Raw genomic sequence first — 18903 nt, 5'->3', positions numbered from 1 at the left:
CCTCTCCCACTCTCCCTGCTTGTGTTTCCTGTCTTGCTATCTCTCTCTCTCTCTCTGTGTCAAATAAATAAATAAAATCTTAAAAAAAAAAAGAGGAAGATAGCCTAGTCTTATTCAAAATGTTGGAGGTAGAGCCTTGAGTGAGACAAACAGGATAGCATTTACTCTTTGCTTTTGGGGTGGGAGCATGGCTATTTAGTAGCAAGAATTTAGACTGGCACTGAATCCTGGCTCAGCTTCTGCCAGCCATGAGACCCTGGGTATGTTATTTTTCTTCTCAGAGCCTCACTTTTTTTATCCTGCTTATTATAGTGGATAGTGACCTTGGTGCCAAAACCTGAGAAGTTATTTCAGAAACCAGGCTCACCTGGTGGGATGGTGCTCGTGAACATACTAAGCAGGGACAGTGGATGGAGGATATTGGGCAAAGGCAACTTTATGAACTGAGCCATCAGTCAGAGGGAGGAGGGGGCCCAAGATCTGGGATTCTTTCTTTAGAAATTTTTTAATAAAGATTTTATTTATTTATTTGTTGGAGAGAGAGCGAGAGAGTGCACACACACAGAGGCAGGGGGAGCAGCAGGCAGAGGGAGAAGCAGATTCCTCACTGAGCACAAAACCTGATATGGGACTCGATCCCAGGACCCTGAGATCATGACCCAAGCTGAAGGCAGACATTTAACCAACTGAGCCACCCAGGCATCCCTCTTTAGAAAAAGTTTTAATTGGAGTATAGTTGACATACAGTGCTATATTAGTTTCAGGTGTATGACATAGTAATTTGACAAGGTTATCCATCATGCAGTTCTTGCCCTGATAAGTCTAGTTACCATCTGTCACCATACAAAGTCATTACAACATTATTGACTCTATTCCCTATGCTGTACTTTTCCATCCCTGTGACTTAATTTATTTTTTGGCTGGAATTTTCTACCTCTTAATTCCCTTCACCTATTTTTTTAAAATTAATTAATTTATTTTAATAAACATATAATGTATTTTTATCCCCAGGGGTATGGTCTGTGAATCGCCAGGTTTACAAATTTCACAGCACTCATCATAGCACATACCCTCTCCAATGTCCATATCCCCACCACCCTCTCCAGTCCCCCCTCCCCCCAGCAACCCTCAGTCTGTTTTTTGAGATTGAGTCTTTTATGGTTTATCTCCCTCCCAATCCCATCTTCTTTCATTTTTTCTTTTCCTACCTCCCCCCAACCCCCCCACATTGCATTTCCACTTCCTCATATCAAAGAGATCATATGATAGTTGTCTTTCTCCAATTGACTTATTTCGCTAAGCATAATACCCTCTGGTTCCATCCACGTCCTTGTCACAAATGGCAAGATTTCATTTCTTTTGTTGGCTGCATAGTATTCCATTGTGTATATATACCACATCTTCTTTATCCATTCATCTGTTGATGGACATCTAGGTTCTTTCCACAGTTTGGCTATTGTGGACATTGCTGCTATAAACATTCAGGTGCACGTGCCCCTTCAGAGCACCACGTTTGTATCTTTAGGATATATACCCAGTAGTACAATCGCTGGGTCATAGGGTAGCTCTATTTTCAGTTTTTTGAGGAACCTCCACACTGTTTTCCAGAGTGGTTGCACCAGCTTGCATTCCCCACCAACAGTGTAGGAGGGTTCCCCTTTCTCCGCATCCTCGCCAGCATCTGTCATTTCTTGACTTGTAAAATTTAGCCATTCTGACAGGTGTGAGGTGGTATCTCATTGTGGTTTTGATTTGTATTTCCCTGATGCCGAGTGATGTGGAGCATTTTTTCATGTGTCTGTTGGCCATCTGGATGTCTTCTTTGCAGAAATGTCTGTTCATGTCCTCTGCCCATTTCTTGATTGGATTATTTGTTCTTTGGGTGTTGAGTTTGATAAGCTCTTTATAGATTTTGGATACTAGCCCTTTATCTGATATGTCGTTTGCAAATATCTTCTCCCATTCTGTCAGTTGTCTTTTGGTTTTGTTAACTGTTTCCTTTGCTGTGCAAAAGCTTTTGATCTTGATGAAATCCCAATAGTTCATTTTTGCCCTTGCTTCTGTTGCCTTTGGCGATGTTCCTAGGAAGAAATTGCTGCGGTTGAGGTCAAAGAGGTTGCTGCCTGTGTTCTTCTCAAGGATTTTGATGGATTCCTTCCTTACGTTGAGGTCCTTCATCCATTTTGAGTCTATTTTCGTGTAGGGTGTAAGGAAATAGTCCAATTTCATTTTTCTGCATGTGGCTGTCCAATTTTCCCAGCACCATTTGTTGAAGAGGCTGTCTTTTTTCCATTGGACATTCCTTCCTGCTTTGTCGAAGATTAGTTGACCATAGAGTTGAGGGTCTATTTCTGGGCTCTCTATTCTGTTCCATTGATCTATATGTCTGTTTTTGTGCCAGTACCATACTGTCTTGATGATGACAGCTTTGTAATAGAGCTTGAGGTCTGGAATTGTGATGCCACCGACTTTGGCTTTCTTTTTCAATATTCCTTTCGCTATTCGAGGTCTTTTCTGGTTCCGTATAAATTTTAGGATTATTTGTTCTATTTCTTTGAAAAAAATGGGTGGGATTTTGATAGGGATTGCATTAAATGTGTAGATTGCTTTAGGTAGAATAGACATTTTCACAATATTTGTTCTTCCAATCCATGAGCATGGAACATTTTTCCATTTCTTTGTGTCTTCCTCAATTTCTTTCATGAGTACTTTATTTCTGAGTATAGATTCTTAGCCTCTTTGGTTAGATTTATTCCTAGGTATCTTATGGTTTTGGGTGCGATTGTAAATGGGACTGACTCCTCAATTTCTCTTTCTTCTTTCTTGTTGTTAGTGTAAAGAAATGCAACTGATTTCTGTGCATTGACTTTATATCCTGACACTTTACTGAATTCCTGTACAAGTTCTAGCAGTTTTGGAGTAGAGCCTTTTGGGTTTTCCACATATAGTATATCATCTGCAAAGAGTGATAGTTTGACTTCTTCTTTGCCAATTTGGATGCCTTTAATTTCTTTTTGTTGTCTGATTGCTGAGGCTAGGACTTCTAGTACTATGTTGAACAGCAGTGGTGATAACGGCATCCTTGCCATGTTCCTGACCTTAGCGGAAAAGCTTTCAGTTTTTCTCCATTGAGAATGATATTTGCGGTGGGTTTTTCATAGATGGCTTTGATGATATTGAGGTATGTGCCCTCTATCCCTACACTTTGAAGAGTTTTAATCAGGAAGGGATGCTACACTTTGTCAAATGCTTTTTCAGTACCTATTGAGAGTATCATATGGTTCTTATTCTTTCTTTTATTAATGTATTGTATCACATTGATGGATTTGTGGATGTTGAACCAACCTTGCAGCCCTGGAATAAATCCCATTTGGTCGTGGTGAATAATCCTTTTAATGTACTGTTGGATACTATGGGCCAGTATTTTGGTGAGAATTTTCGCATCTGTGTTCATCAAGGATATTGGTCTGTAATTCTCTTTTTTGATGGGATCCTTGTCTGGTTTTGGGATCAAGGTGATGCTGGCCTCATCAAATGAGTTTGGAAGTTTTCCTTCCATTTCTATTTTTTGGAACAGTTTCAGGAGAATAGGAATTAATTCTTCTTTAAATGTTTGGTAGAATTCCCCTGGGAAGCCGTCTGGTCCTGGCCTTTTGTTTGGAGACTTTTGATGACTGTTTCAATCTCCTTACTGGTTATGGGTCTGTTCAGGTTTTCTTTTTCTTCCTGGTTCAGTCGTGGTAGTTTATGTCTTTAGAAATGTATCCATTTCTTCCAGATTGTCGAATTTGTTGGTGTAGAGTTGCTCATAGTATGTTCTTATAATTGTTTGTATTTCTTTGGTGTTAGTTGTGATCTCTCCTCTTTCATTCATGATTTTATTTATTTGGGTCCTTTCTGTTTTCTTTTTGATAAGTCTGGCCAGGGGTTTGTCAATCTTATTAATTCTTTCAAAGAACCAGCTCCTAGTTTCGTTGATTTGTTCTATTGTTTTTTTAGTTTCTATTTCATTGATTTCTGCTCTGATCTTTATGATTTCTCTTCTCCTGCTGGGTTTAGGCTTTCTTTGTTGTTCTTTCTCCAGCTCCTTTAGGTGTAGGGTTAGGTTGTGTTTTTGAGACCTTTCTTGTTTCTTGAGAAAGGCTTGTACCACTATATATTTTCCTCTCAGGACTGCCTTTGTCGTGTCCCACAGATTTTGAACTGTTGTGTTATCATTATCATTTGTTTCCATGATTTTTTTCAGTTCTTCTTTAATTTCCTGGTTGACCCATTCATTTTTTAGAAGGATGCTGTTTAGTCTCCATGTATTTGCATTCTTTCCAAATTTCCTCTTGTGATTGAGTTCTAGCTTCAGAGCATTGTGGTCTGAAAATATGCAGGGAATGATCCCAATCTTTTGGTACCGATGGAGACCTGATTTATGACCCAGGATGTGGTCTATTCTGGAGAATGTTCCATGTGCACTAGAGAAGAATGTATACTCTGTTGCTTTGGGATGGAATGTTCTGAAGATATCTGTGATGTCCATCTGGTCCAGTGTGTCATTTAAGGCCTTTATTTCCTTGTTGATCTTTTGCTTAGATGATCTGTCCATTTCAGTGAGGGGAGTGTTAAAGTCCCCTGCTATTATTGTATTACTGTCGATGTATTTCTTTGATTTTGTTATTAATTGGTTTATATAGTTGGCTACTCCCCTGTTAGGGGCATAGGTATTTAAGATTGTTAGGTCTTCTTGTTGGACAGACCCTTTGAGTATGATATAGTGTCCTTCCTCATCTCTTATTACAGTCTTTGGCTTAAAATCTAATTGATCTGATACAAGGATTGCCACCCCAGCTTTCTTCTGATGTCCATTAGCATGGTACATTGTTTTCCACCCCCTCACTTTAAATCTGGAGGTGTCTTTGGGTCTAAAATGAGTTTCTTGTAGGCAGCATATTGATGGGTTTTGTTTTTTTATCCATTCTGATACCCTGTGTCTTTTGATTGGGGCATTAGCCCATTAACATTCAGGGTAACTATTGAGAGATATGAATTTATTGCCATTGTATTGCCTGTAAGGTGACTGTCACTGTATATTGTCTTTGTTTCTTTCTGTCCTACTACTTTTAGGGTCTCTCTTTGCTTAGAGGACCCCTTTCAATATTTCCTGTAGAGCTGGTTTGGTGTTTGCAAATTCTTTCAGCTTTTGTTTGTCCTGGAAGCTCTTTATCTCTCCTTCTATTTTCAATGATAGCCTAGCCGGATATAGTATTCTTGGCTGCATGTTTTTCTCGTTTAGTGCTCTGAATATATCATGCCAGTTCTTTCTGGCCTGCCAGGTCTCTGTGGATAGGTCCGCTGCCAATCTAATGTTTTTACCCTTGTATGTTACAGACTTCTTTTCCCGGGCTGCTTTCAGGATTTTCTCTTTGTCGCTAAGACTTGTAGATTTTACTATCGGTTGACGAGGTGTGGACCTATTTTTATTGATTTTGAGGGGCGTTCTTAGCATCTCCTGGATTTTGATGTTTGTTTCCTTTGCCATATTAGAGAAATTCTCTCCAATAATTCTCTCCAATATATCTTCTGCTCCCCTCTCTCTTTCTTCTTCTTCTGGAATCCCAATTATTCTAATGTTGGGTCGTCTTATGGTGTTGCTTATCTCTCGAATTCTCTCCTCGTGGTCCAGTATTTGTTTGTCTCTCTTTTGCTCAGCCTCTTTATTCTCTGTCATTTGATCTTCTATGTCACCAATTCTTTCTTCTGCCTCATTTATCCTAGCAGTAAGAGCTTCCATTTTTGATTGCACCTCATTAATAGCTTTTTTGATTTCAAGTTGGTTAGATTTTAGTTCCTTTATTTCTCCAGAAAGGGCTTTTATCTCTCCGGAGAGGGTTTCTCTAATATCTTCTATGCCTTTTTTGAGCCCGGCTAGAACCTTGAGAATCATCATTCTGAACTCTAGATCTGTCATATTACCAATGTCCGTATTGATTAGGTCCCCAGCCTTCGGTACTGCCTCTTGTTCTTTTTTTTGTGGTGAGTGTTTCCGCCTTGTCATTTTGTCCAGATAAGATTTGCTTTCTCCTCCTCTGGAGTTCCGCTGTTCTCCTTGGTGAGTGAAGTTGGTCTTGGCTGGGTTTCTTGTTGATCTTCTGGGGGAGGGGCCTGTTGTAGTGATTCTCAAGTGTCTTTGCCGCAGGCGGAATTGCACTGCCCTTGCCAGGGGCCAGGCTAAGTAATTCGCTGGGGTTTGCTTTCAGGAGCTTTTGTTCCCTGAATGCTTTCCGTAGAGTTCCGGAGGACGGGAATGAAGAGGGCGGCCTCCCAATCTCCGGCCCGGAGGAGCCGAGAGCTTGGGGTCCCGCTCCTCAGTGCGCCCTCGGAGAAAAGCCCCCAACCGCCCCTGCCTCCCTGGCCTCTGGTCGCACCTGGAGGAAAGCAGTCAATTGCTGGCACTTGGAGAAAAGCACCCGGAGGCTTCCGTCTCCGTGGCCTCCGGTTGCGCTCCGAGCCCACCCAGCCTGCGACCAGCTCAAGGTAACCCTGGGCTGAGAGCTCACTCCTCGTCTTTGTCACTGTAGCCGGCTTCCCCGCTCTAATACCTGCGAACTCTGCGGCACTCAGACACCCCTGGTCCTTCTGTGACCCCGTGGGACCTGGGGTTATGCTGACCCTGCCTAGGCTTCCCCCCGGTTTAGCCTCTAGAGCGATGTCCCTCCGTGGAGCAGACTTTTAAAAGTCCCGATTTTGTGCTCCGTTGCTCCTCCGCTTGCCGGGAGCCAGCCCCTCCCCGCCTCGGTCTGTCTTCCTGTCACTTTGGATTCACTTCTCCGCAGGTCCTACCTTTCAGAACGTGATCGATTTTCTGTTTCTAGAATTGTTGCTCTTCTTCTCTTCGATTTCCTGTTGGATTTGTAGGTGTTCACAATGGTTAGATAAGCTATCTAGCTGATCTCCTGCTACCCGATGTCGTCTCAGCCTGCTACTTCTCCGCCATCTTCCCCTTCACCTATTTTTCCCATCCCCCTCCCACCTCCCCTTTGGCAACCACCAGTTCTCTGTATTTATGAATCTGTTTCTATTTTTGTTGTTTTGTTTTTTTATATTCTGAATATAAGTGAATTCATATGGTATTTGTTGTTGTCTGATTTATTTCATTTAGCATAATACCCTCTAGGTCTATTCATGTTGTCACAAATGGCAAGATTTCATTCTTTTTTATGGCTGAGTAGTATTCCATCATGTACATATACAAATTTTGTATCCATCCATCGATAGACACTTAGATTGCTTTCATGTCTTAGTTATTGTAAATAATACTGCAGTAAGCATAGGGGTGCAGATATCTTTTCAAATTCATGTTTTTGTTTTCTTTGGATAAATACCCAGAGGTGGAATTGTTAGATCCTATGGTGATTCCATTTTTAAGTTTTTTGAAAAACCTTCATACTGTTTGCATAGTGCCTGCACCAGTTAGCAGTTCCACTGACAGAGCACCAGAGATCCCTTTTCTCTTCATCCTCACCAACACTTGGTATTTCTTGTCTTTTTGATACTAGTCATTCTGACAGGTGTCAGAAGACTGAGGGGGGATCTCATTGTGGTTTTGATTTGTGTTTCCCCGATGATGAGTGACACCGAGCATCTTTTCATGGGAGACCTGAGACTCTTAGAAGCTTTCCTATGAGGTGAGGCCATGGTCAGCAAAACAAGCCAGGGGGCAGAATACCAGGATCAAAGAGGGAAAGGGTTACCAATGGAATGACTGGGATGTGGTCAGCGTGGTGGCAGTGCCAGGCACTATTCTAAACCCTATATAGATGCTGTAATTGAACCCTCACATCCATTCTACCAGATTGAAGCTATGTATTTTTTTTGTGTGTGTGGAAAAATACATACAGCATTACATTCACCATTTAAACCATTTTCACGTGGTTAGTTATAGTACATTCACATTGTTGTGCAGTCATCACCACCATGCATCTCCAGTACTTTTCCATCTTCCCAGCTGAAACTCTGTGCCCATTAAACAACTCCCCAGCCCTCCCCCACCTCCTGGCCACCGCCCTTTCACTTTCTGCCTCTATACAATCTTTCCTCTTTGTGACTGGCTTATTTTATGTAAGTCTAGTATCTTTAAGTTTCATCCATGTGGGAGCTATTTTCGTCTTTATTATAAAGGATGAGAAATTAGGGGCGCCTGGGTGGCTTAGTTGGTTAAGCGTCTGCCTTCAGCTCAGGTCATGATCCAGGGGTCCTGGGATCAAACCCCTAGTTGGGCTCCATGCTCAGCAGGGAGTCTGTAACTCCCTCTTCCTTTGCCTCTTTCCCTGCTTATGCTCTCTCTCTCGCTCACTCACTCTTGCTCTCTCTATCTCAAATAAATAATATCCTAAAAAAAGGATGAGAAATTAGTTTTTGGAGAGGGCCAGAGGAAAGGGTGGGATTTGAACTGAGGCAGCCCAACTCCAGAACCTAAACTCAACCCTTGCTAGCGGGCAGGGGCCAAGGTACATCCATTCCCTGACAGTCTTCTTTACATCTCTCCAAGGCAGCCTCACTGGCACTGCATGTTCTGAGCTGAGGCTGGGGAACACCAGGCCCCTCTGCTGTCTGCTCATGGGAATCCATCAGGAAGTGACGTGTTTTCCAGCTTCGGCGGCTGCTTATGACTTCTCTCATCAGACTTCATGAAAACACAGGAGCTTTGCTCCTGCTCGTAGCCTTGTAGGGATGTACAAGAGCCTGCTAATTTCGGAGGCTGTGTGAGAAACTGTCATCAGAGGTCTTCAGAGCACGGTAGTGGGGCGTATCATCGAGCCTGGGGGTGGGGGCAGGGGAGGCTTCCTGTAGGAGGAGGTGAGGCCAGACAGTGACTTTGAAGGGTGGGAGGATTAGTAGGAAAGCTTGGGATATAATTATGCCAGAGAAAGGCATAAATTCCCCAAGTAAAGTAAAGCTAATTGAAATGTCAGCACTGTCACCTGTGCTCTCTCCCAGAGCCAGGATCCTCTACGCCTCATAAAAGAGCCATGCCGGAAACTATTGCCAAGAAGTGTTTTCTTTAATTGGACAAGGCGCTGATTTAGACAATGCATCTCCAGTGTGGATTAAAGAAAAAAGTAAATTACTTAATTGTGGTTGGCTTGATGAAGCAAATGCTTCTAAGGGGGCTGTTGGAAGAATTGGAATTTCTCCTCGCCCCATTGGGTTCCTCTAATAAAAAAATCAAACCTCATCAAGGCCTTAACCTACTGGGGCTGAGGCTGGGACAAGGGACTCTCCAGCCAGCTCCTAGAAACCCATGAGGCCGGAACACCATAGTGACCTTCTAGAAGCAGAGAGGAGAGGTGGAACTGGGGCTGGATTGGAGAAATTATCAGTTCTTGAGGGGAAGTAAGGGACTGACACTGAGCCCAGGTCCCTGATCCCCATTGCCGGGACTTAGGAGACACCCTGGAATCTCTGGACCTGGCCTGTTCCCGAAAAGGACATGACCCTCTGCGCATGCTCCCATGGGTCTAGTGCTGGCTGGCTTTCTCACCTGGAAAATAATAGCCACCACTCCTTGAGTGTCTGGTCTATGGGAGACACATTCTTAACCGCCATCCTATGGAGTAGTGAGGAATTAGCCCCATTAACTGATGAGCAACTTGAGATCGGGACAGGAAAGTAACCTGACCAAGATTATGGAGCTGGTAAGTGGTGCAGTCAGCATGCACTCTGCACCTGTCTGTCTTCGCAACAGGAATAGCTCCCTGTTCTTTGTGGATTGAGCTGGATAATGTTTAAGGGTCCCTGGCAGACCACTCTCAGCATAATCCTCTTGGTTTTATAGATCATGCGTTTAAATTGGCTTTGGGGGCTCGTGGGGCCCCAGCCACTCATGATAACACCTTGCCAAATAGAATATGTTGTCTCTCCCCGTGTTGTTCATCAGCTAGCAGGTAATGAGGTTCATGCCATGTACCCAGGAAGGGTGCCAAGGGTGTTCACTTCAGTTACCAGCAAACTTTAAAATAAAACCTCAGAGATGTAGAGATTGGATATTTAAGATCTGTGGAAACATTAGGATCCTAGACTTAGAGAATAGGTCTTATATGGCAGGAATTGCTTATAAGGTTTGATTCCAATAGTTAGATAACATTATAGACCAAGCCCCTATTTCTCATGCTATTTTGGTGCCATCAGGCTTGACTAAGAAATTGGTAGGAGTTGTAATTTGCCTCCAAAACATACACATATCATCTCAAGGTCAAACCCTACTAGACCTGATTAATGTAATGGGGTGTGGCCTAGAACAAGGCAGGGGCCAGACATTATGGCACCTGTGCTGTGGACATGCACTGGCCAGGCCTTGCAGAGCTCACAGAGGGAGAAGATAAGGCATCGCTCATGAACAGTTGGCCGCAGGCTCACTGGCCAGTGCCAATCCATCATTGTGTCCCAGTCTGAGAATGTTTCTTGGAGGGGATGGTTCCAACCATCATTGACTTAGCTCTCACCAGGGCCAGGGTCCTCTGCTTGACAGATGGTATTCCATGTGTGTCTTTTAAGGGTGAGCTCATCGTGTCCATGGATATTCATCCACTCATTCATTCATTCATTCATTCACGTATCACTGTGCATTTATCGTGTGTAAGTTGCTGTTCCAAGCTGGGGATAGAATGGCAACTAAAAACAAGACAGTCCCTTCTCTCATGGAGCTGACATCTTTAAAATATTTTATTTATTTATTTGAGAAAGAGGGAGAGTATAGGGGGGAGAGGCAGAGGAAGATGAAGCAGGCCCTCTGCTAAGCAGGGAAGCCGACATAGGTCTCAATCCCAGGACCCTGAGATCATGATCTGAGTCAAAGGCAGACACTTAACTGTCTGAGCCACCCAGGCATCCCTGGCATCTTTAGAATCTAGTTAGAAAGTTCTAATTTCTAGAATGTTCTTTCTTATGACAAGCAAGTCAGCCTCCCTGGAACTTCCCCCCACAGTCCTGATTTGGTTCCCGGGGTGGTCCAAGGCCGTCTTGTCTCTTCTGGTAGTTGAACAGCATTACCATTTCTTCTCTGTTCAGGTTCTTGTGGCCTGACAAAGAGCCAGACACAGCCCCTGTTCCATTGCACAGTTCAGGCCGGTCCCTTCCTCTTGGCCCAGAGTCCTCCTGATGTCCTTCCCAGGGGTCCTGGGTGGGCAAAAGCAACCCCTAGTGGATGCCACAACTCCTTTATGTCTAACATCCTGCCCTGGGAAATTGTTCTTCCTAAACCAGTCAGAGTTTGGACTTACCAGAAAGTTCTCATCCAGAAATGCCATTTTAGGATGGAGAAATGAGGAGGTGATGACTGAGGTTTGGGGAGACAAAGAGATGAGAAGGGAGGCAGCTTCTGGTGTCCACCACCCTTCCTTCTGTTCCATTCAGCGGCCTTCCTGGCTCCCTGTGCTAAGACTTTCCACACCCAGATCCAAAGTATGAGGCTGTGTTTCTTTGACATGTGGGTGTCAGCCCTTGTATTGGGAGCAGGAGATGCTGAAACTATGTGCCCTACACTCTAAGAGCCCCAGTCCTGGGAGAAGGCACAGCTGGAGCAGGTGTCTAGGCAGGGTGTTGAGGGAGACCACAGGTGAGCGTTGGGGCATGGAGGATATGGACCAGGTGGTAGTTTGTGCCACTTCAAGATTCGGGGATTGCTTCCTGGGTGAGGAGATGCGTGGGGCTTTGAAGCCAAGTGGGCAGGGGTCCTGGGCAGAAGGAGGGTCGGAACGGAGGTCATGGCAGGCATGTGGGAGCTCTGAGTGGCTTGCCTTGTCTCTAGGCTTCAGTGCCTGGAAGAGCATTCTGGGTTTTTTTCTGTGGGGTTTAAGGACAGGGGGATCGGTTGGGCACCAGTCAATAGTATTTTGAGTTCTAACTGGGCTTCTTTATAATTCTGAGGCTTTGGGCAAATCAGAAACAACCCTTCAAACCTGTTTCCTTATGTCACCCTTTGAGCCTTCCTCTGGCCAGCTCAATGCCAGCCCCTTCTGGGAGATGGATGGGGTGACTGTCCCCGTCTTGAATACCCTCAGCGGTAATGGAGACTTGGGTAGTGGGAATGGGATAGGGTGGCCATGCCTTCTCTGCCCCTGGGGGCTGAACACACCCTGTGATTGGGGGTGTCTGGCAGGAGGCCTGGAAACCTGGCTTGGGGCTTTCCCCACCCCTTCCCGGAGTGGTCCAAGGGTGCCAGGGCTCTTTGGAGGGCACACAACCCAAGGTCATCCCTGCCTTGAGCTGACCCCAGGGAGGACACAGTCAGCTCTCTGGCTTGGATGCTTTAATTCTTGGGCCTTGGGGAAATGACCAGATGGGCTCTAGGATGCTCACCTATCTTTTTAGGATCCAGCAGGTCGGTGGGGCTGGAGATGGCAGAGCCTGGGGCAAATCCCCCAAAGTTTCAGACACAAATCAGAACTGTCTACTAATGTGACCGGGATTAGTCAGCTGTGCTGAAGAGCGTGGTGTCCAGAGCCCGACTCTGTGTGGCTCTGGGCAGATTGCATGAGCTCTCTGTCTCATTGATGGACTCATTTCTAGGATGAGTGGATTAATGACCTGAGGCACGTCAGTGCTTAGCCCGGGGGTGCACAGTATAAGGGCAGTGTGGCTGGCCCTGACCTTGAGCAGTAAGAGTGCTCTATGCAATTGTGAGAATTGTTACTTTCTATAGGAGGGTTGTGGGTGGGGGGAAGCAGAGGCCCACATCCAGCCCTGAGGCCAGCCCAGGGCAGCCTCGAGGCTAGAGAGTGGAGAAGTGAGGCAGGCCAGTGGAATACTGTCTGACAGCGGTTGGAGACTCTGGTATGAGTTTGGAGCTGGGCTCACCCAGCCATTGACCCACGTGAGCATGTAACATTTGGAGACAATCAGGCTTTTACGGGGGGAGTGAGGATATAAAGTTCTCCACTGAATTTTCTATAAATGCTTTTTATTAGCCGGTGCTTTACAATGTGAGAGCTATTGAATTAGGCAGCCATTACTTCTACTCCCTGGGGAAGGAAGGATGCCTTCCCAAGTCCTCCGTGCAGGTGAAGCCAAGAGGAATATGAAAATCAGCCATCAGGGAGGCCTGGTTATCAGGAGGGCACTGGCAGCCCTCAGGGGACCTTTTTCTCAGGAAGCAGGATAATATAAGACACACGCACTATCCTTTGCCCTAAAAGCTAACTATCTCCCTTCTTAAACATCGCTATGTTCAGTGGTCTCCAGAGCCATGTCTTTTGGCCTACCCCCTCCTCTTGTTTTGATAATGAGAGCTTGCCCTTTGTATCCTGCTTCCCTAGCCCCGAGCTCACTGACACCAAGAATATGTAGAATGACATAAGCTTTGTTGTTTTTGGGCAAGGCATCCATCCTGTGGCTAGCGCTGTAGGGCTCAGTGTAACCCCAAAGCCACAAGGGTGAGGGGACGAAAGGCCCATCTTTAAGGAGTCTACCTTCTGTGGAGTGTAACAAACAGAAACAAGAAATAGGGGCATCAGTGGGTATATGAAGAAGTGGAGGCGTGTGGGAGCCAGGACAGGGTACCAGTCACTAGCCTGGGGGATCAGGTACACAACTGAAGGAGGGGCTTTGAGCAGGGCACTGAGGGATGCTGGGGGCTTCTCTTCTTCTAGGGACACTTATATTCACCCTGGGGGAGGAAGGTTGGACAGATGGGGGTGGGGGAACATTGGCCTCCAGGAGATTCCCCTGCGGACAGGATGTGGACTCTCTGATCTGCAAAGTGGGTCAGGATACCTCTGAGGCTGGTTTGGCTTCACAAGGAAGGCATCCAAGTAGCAGGTGGTTCTGGAACCCAGGTGTGCTTTGGCTCGTATATCATTGTATATGTGTTTGTGTGTATGTAGGGGTGGTTCTGTGAACAACTAAGAGGAGAGGGAAGGGGCCAGCCTTCTGGGTACAACTCTAGCCCTAGCAGTTAGAGAGCTAGGCAGGGCCTCTGTATACAGTTGTGCAGGCTGTGCATTTGCTCAAGGATGCCACATCAAAGAGAGTACCATTCACATAATAAAAACCATGGATTTATACATCTAATATGAGAATTCAAGAAAGTAGAAGTAAAATGTCTCATTTTAATGAATACCAGAAAATGATGACAGTTTTATAATACATGGAAATGAAGTGTCTGAAGAAGGAGAATCTTTTTTGTTTTTGGTCTGTGCAAAGGTGCAACATAGTCTCCCAGTATCCCTGAGGCTGGGCGAATGAACTGGGCCAGTCTGTGGTGGGGAGGGGCAGGCAGGGTAGCAGGGCCCCTCCCTGGCACACTTTCTACCTCTGTGCTTCTCATGAATGTTGATACTGAATTTTTCATTGGGTAGCGGGGTCCCTCCCTCATGAGGATCTCTCAGGTGAGCAGACGAGAGAAGCAGGGGAAGCTAGGGGCAGGAACACCTTGTTGGTGATCCTGAACCTTGCCTAGGGGATGGGGAGTGGGGGACGTGGCGAGAGGACAGATGCACCTCGCTGTGCATTTGACAGTGCCTGAGCAGAGCCGGGAAACCCTTGAAGGCAGGAGCCCAGCTGGGACTGGCTCCACGATGCTGCCATTCCTTACCTTGAGGGGTGTTGCAATTTCTGAATGGTTTTCTTGGAATACTGGTGTTGAGGCAGACGTGGAGGAGCAAGCCAGACCATGAGAGTGCCTGGAGGAGGAGCGGGAGGGGACGGCACAGGGTCTGTGGTCAGACCCGAGTGTCCCGTGTTGGTTCCCAGAGGCTCCGTCCGAAGGACCAGATTCCTATCCCAGCCATCATGGCCTCGACACTTGTCTAACCTTTTCTAAGGAACCAACCCCTATTCATTTGTTTAGGCCCTAGTATTCCAGGGTCATCTGTGTACTGCGTGGGCTCAGCAGAGGCATCTCTCCCCAGCTCAACAGTGTGTAGAGCCCTGGGGGGCAGTCGGAGCTTCCCACCAAGGCACCCCCAGATGCCCTTCTTCTCTACCGTCCCTTCCCACCCCTGGCAGCCGTGGGTGGTTCTCAGTCCTGCATCTGTCTCTCCTCCACGGTGGTTTGTTCTAACAGGAGCTAGCAGGGAAAGGCAGATAGCTGAGGCAGGCACGCATGGGCCGCGTAGGGGAGGTGGGGTGGATGGTGGCTTTACCTTCCTTCCAGCCTTTCCCACATCACACCTGTCTCTTTCCGCCACCCCTCTGGCTGCAGCTCCAGCCCTAGTCCCTCCGGAGGTGCCTGCATTTGGAGGCAGGGCCCTTGGAAAGGCAGCTGCAGTAAGATGAGGTCATGATTGGGGGGGCCCTAATGCAATAAGGTGGTGTCCTTATGAGAACGGGCGGTTAGGACACAGACACACACAGAGGGAAGACCATGTGAGGACACAGGGAGAAGGCGGCCGTCTGTAAGCCAAGGAGAGAGGCCTCAGAAGGAACCTGCCTGCCGACAACTTCATCTCAGACTGGCAGCCGCCAGAACTGTGAGGAAGTAAAAGTCTGTGTTTAAGCCCCCCGGTCTGTGGTATTAGTTATGGCTGCCTGAGCTGACTCACACGCCTAATGGCTCACCCCCCACTCCCATTCCCCACATCCTGCTCCCCTCACCTGTGGCCTTCAAACCCGGGCAGAGTGCCTGGGATCTAACCCCCGCAGACTGCTTCCCTCTGAATTCTCAGCCTGCTGCAGGGGTGCTGCATGATGAAGGAGGGCCAGTGAGTTGGCAATACAAAGAAGAATCTGGAAGGAGGGGAGGGTAGTGGGAAAGACTGCATATAGACATGTTTGTTTCTATTGTTCTTGGAACACATGTGCAGAAATGCTGCTGTTGTGCCTTACGATTTTTAAAGCACGTGGACCGGTATTTAGTTTTTTACAGTAGTTTTGTGGGGGTGCATTATCTCCAAATCAGATGGAAACTGAGGGTCTGCAAGCTTCCATGCCTTTCCTGAGGTCACCAACTAATGACAGAGTTTGGTCTCAGACCCAGGTCTCCTGGTCTTCTCAGGTACCTCAAGAACCCTAGAGATGTTTAGTAGACTGTTGAATATGGATCTGGGTCACAACAGAGAGGCTTAGGCTGCAGACAGAGTTACGATCATCATCAGTGAATATATCTTTTGCTTTTCTGGTAAAAGGGGTTTTATGAAGCTGCAGGTGGCTCTACCACTTTCCCTCTCTTACCTCGGAGGCAGATGTGATGTCTGGGACTGCAGCAGCCATCTTGTTACAATGAACTGAGAGCATTGCACAAGCTGACCCCAAAAGGAGGGAGCGTGGAAGCATGGAAGGTGCTGAGTTGTTGGCGGCTGCTTGCCTCTGGACTTATTATTATGTGAGGAAAACAGCCTCCATTCATTCAAGCTACTGAAGTCAGGTTTTCTATACTTGATGTTACATGGGGTGTCATGGTGCCTAGAGCAGTGGCATGAAGCGTACATAGGAGGGAAAAACCCCAACATGCTAAGAAGTAGTGAAAGTCCTAAGAGAATGAAGGTGCTGGTTTCTCACCTCCTCCCATTGCCGGGCGAGAGTGCAGGGAGCAGGAATTGCTGTCAGGTGCTAAGCTACGGTGGATGAGTTTTTTATTAGTTATGGGTGAAACCATTCCTGTTAACACCCTTCTTTGCTGCTACGTAGGATGCTACTCTGATTTACAAAATAAACTGTGTAAACAGATACACATCCAGACAGAGTTCAAGAGAAACAGCCAGAGGCAGGATGGAGGGGGGAAGGACACTTGTGCTGGGGCCAGGAGGACGTCCCAGGGTAAGGTCAGAGGTGAAGGTGCAAGGGGGAGCCTCAGGTCCCGGGGAAGGAAGGTAAGGGGCAGGGCTGTACTGAAGAGGCTTGGCAAGGCACTGATATTCTGTCCCATATCTTTCTTGTGATTGCCCGACCCCCTGTGTCTGGTGCTACTGTCCTAGGAACAGCTGTGCCACCAGCCCTCGCCGTCCCTCCATGCTGTCCAGTGCTCCATCTCTCTGGCTGACTGTCACCTGTGTGCAGAGCTACATGGCCATCTGTGACAAAGCAGGGGAAAGTGTGTCTCTCCTGGTTCAGGATATATTGTAGGGGAGAGGTCCCCAAGCATTGTGGATTGTGCAGAGCGCAGTGGGGGACTTTGATTTCTGGTTCCTTTTGGAGCCACCTCTCTTCCTCGCCCAGATATGTGTCCAGGAGGCAAGGCCTGGGGAGGGCAAGAGGAGTGGCAACAGAGGTCGCCTCGGAATTCCTTCTTCCAGCCGAAGGTGTAGGGCTTTGCATGTTCTTCTTGGGGTGGTGAACTCTTTGCTCCCTAGAGGACATGCCCCACCCCATCAGCTTGTCAGGTGAGCTAGTTTCACAGGCTGCTAGAGTTCTCTCGGGTGGGGGGGTATAGCCCCCGCCTCCTAAGGAGCAGACTTGACTCAGCTACTTCTTGTCAATTCACCAAATGTACCCCCCGGGCCATCAGACCCCCCAACAGCCACGACTCAGGCCCAGGGTGAATGTTCTGCTTCAGAAAAAGTCACTCAGGGGACATGTTTTTCTCTCAAGTTTGGGCCCCACCCTATCAGTGACCCCTGGTACACAGACTCCAGATCTCCTGCCCACTGTCATCCCTGAATGTGTCAAGCAAGCAGCCACAGAGACAGAGCTCCTGCTTCCCTCCATGCTTATTTGTAGCCCCTGGATCCCAGAATAGACATTTCCCTATCAAGGAGCACAAATAATGGAAAAAGAAAGAAGGCGCTCCTTATTGGAGTAGATTGCCTTGCCTGAGATAGCCCCATAACAAACGTGCTTCTCACGTACCTCTTGATGGAATCTACGAACATTTGTAGTATTTTACATTGAGCTTAATAATTTATTAATGTTTAATATTTCACAAGAGTAAAGCAGAAAAGCTGATGAAATTTTCATATCTGCTATTATAAGCTAAATGGAAGCTGGGTGGTGCTGAGGGCCTGAGGTCTGGTGCACGCCCCCATCTGCAGGCTCAGTCCGCCTATGTAACCCTCTTCTGCCTGCTACCCGAGGAGGGTGCCCAGACCGCAGAGGTCCTGCACACTCGGGAGAGCCAGATGCTTGGGGGTGTTGTCGGTTTGGAAGACCAGCGAGACCCGTTTGTGGCATGGTTTGACTAGGGCCAGGCATCTCCTCTATTCCCCAGATCTCCCTCACTGGGCTGTTGTGAAGCCTCCATTGTCCATCATTAAGATAGATTATATTCCCTGTGAGAGCATCAGCACCCACGGGAAGAGCGACTTGCAGCTAACGATAGCAAATCGGATCCATTGTCATAAATGTTTAATATCAACAATTCATTAATTTCTCACAACAATCCTAAGAGACAGGAGCTCTTATCCTCATTTTATAGATGAGAAAACTGAGGCCCAGCAAGAGGAAGCAATTCGTTTAGGGTTGTGCAGGAGCCCTGAGTTGGAATTTGGATCTAGGCAGTCTTGCTCAAGAGTTTATCTTCTTTTTTTGGTGGGGTGGGGGTAGGGGGAGAGGGGAGAGGCAGGTGGAGACGGAGAGAAGGAATCTCAAGCAGGCTCCACGCCCATTGTGGAGCCCGACAACATGGGGCTGGATCTTACAACCCTGAGATCATGACCTAAGCCAAAATCAGGAGCCGGACACTTAACCATCTGAGCCACTAGGCACCCCCAGAGTCTATCTTCTTAACTCTAGCACTGTGTGTTTTCTCTGAAAAAAAAAAAAAAAAAACAAAAAACAAAAAAAACAAACCAAACCAACCAATGGTTCATTGCTTCCTTACCAAGCACATGACTCTGGGCATATATTTACTTGACCCTTGAACAACATGGGTTTGAACTATGAGGAGCCATTTACATGTGGATTCTTTTTGATAAATATGTACAGAACCATAAATGTATTTCCTCTTCCTTTTTATATTTTAATTTTTTAAATTAAATTTAA

The sequence above is a fragment of the Martes martes genome (genome assembly GCF_963455335.1).
Source record: "Martes martes genome assembly, chromosome: 3".
NCBI lineage: Eukaryota > Metazoa > Chordata > Mammalia > Carnivora > Mustelidae > Martes > Martes martes.
The sequence above is the reverse complement of the archived record's forward strand: the minus strand, read 5'-3'. Positions refer to the sequence as shown.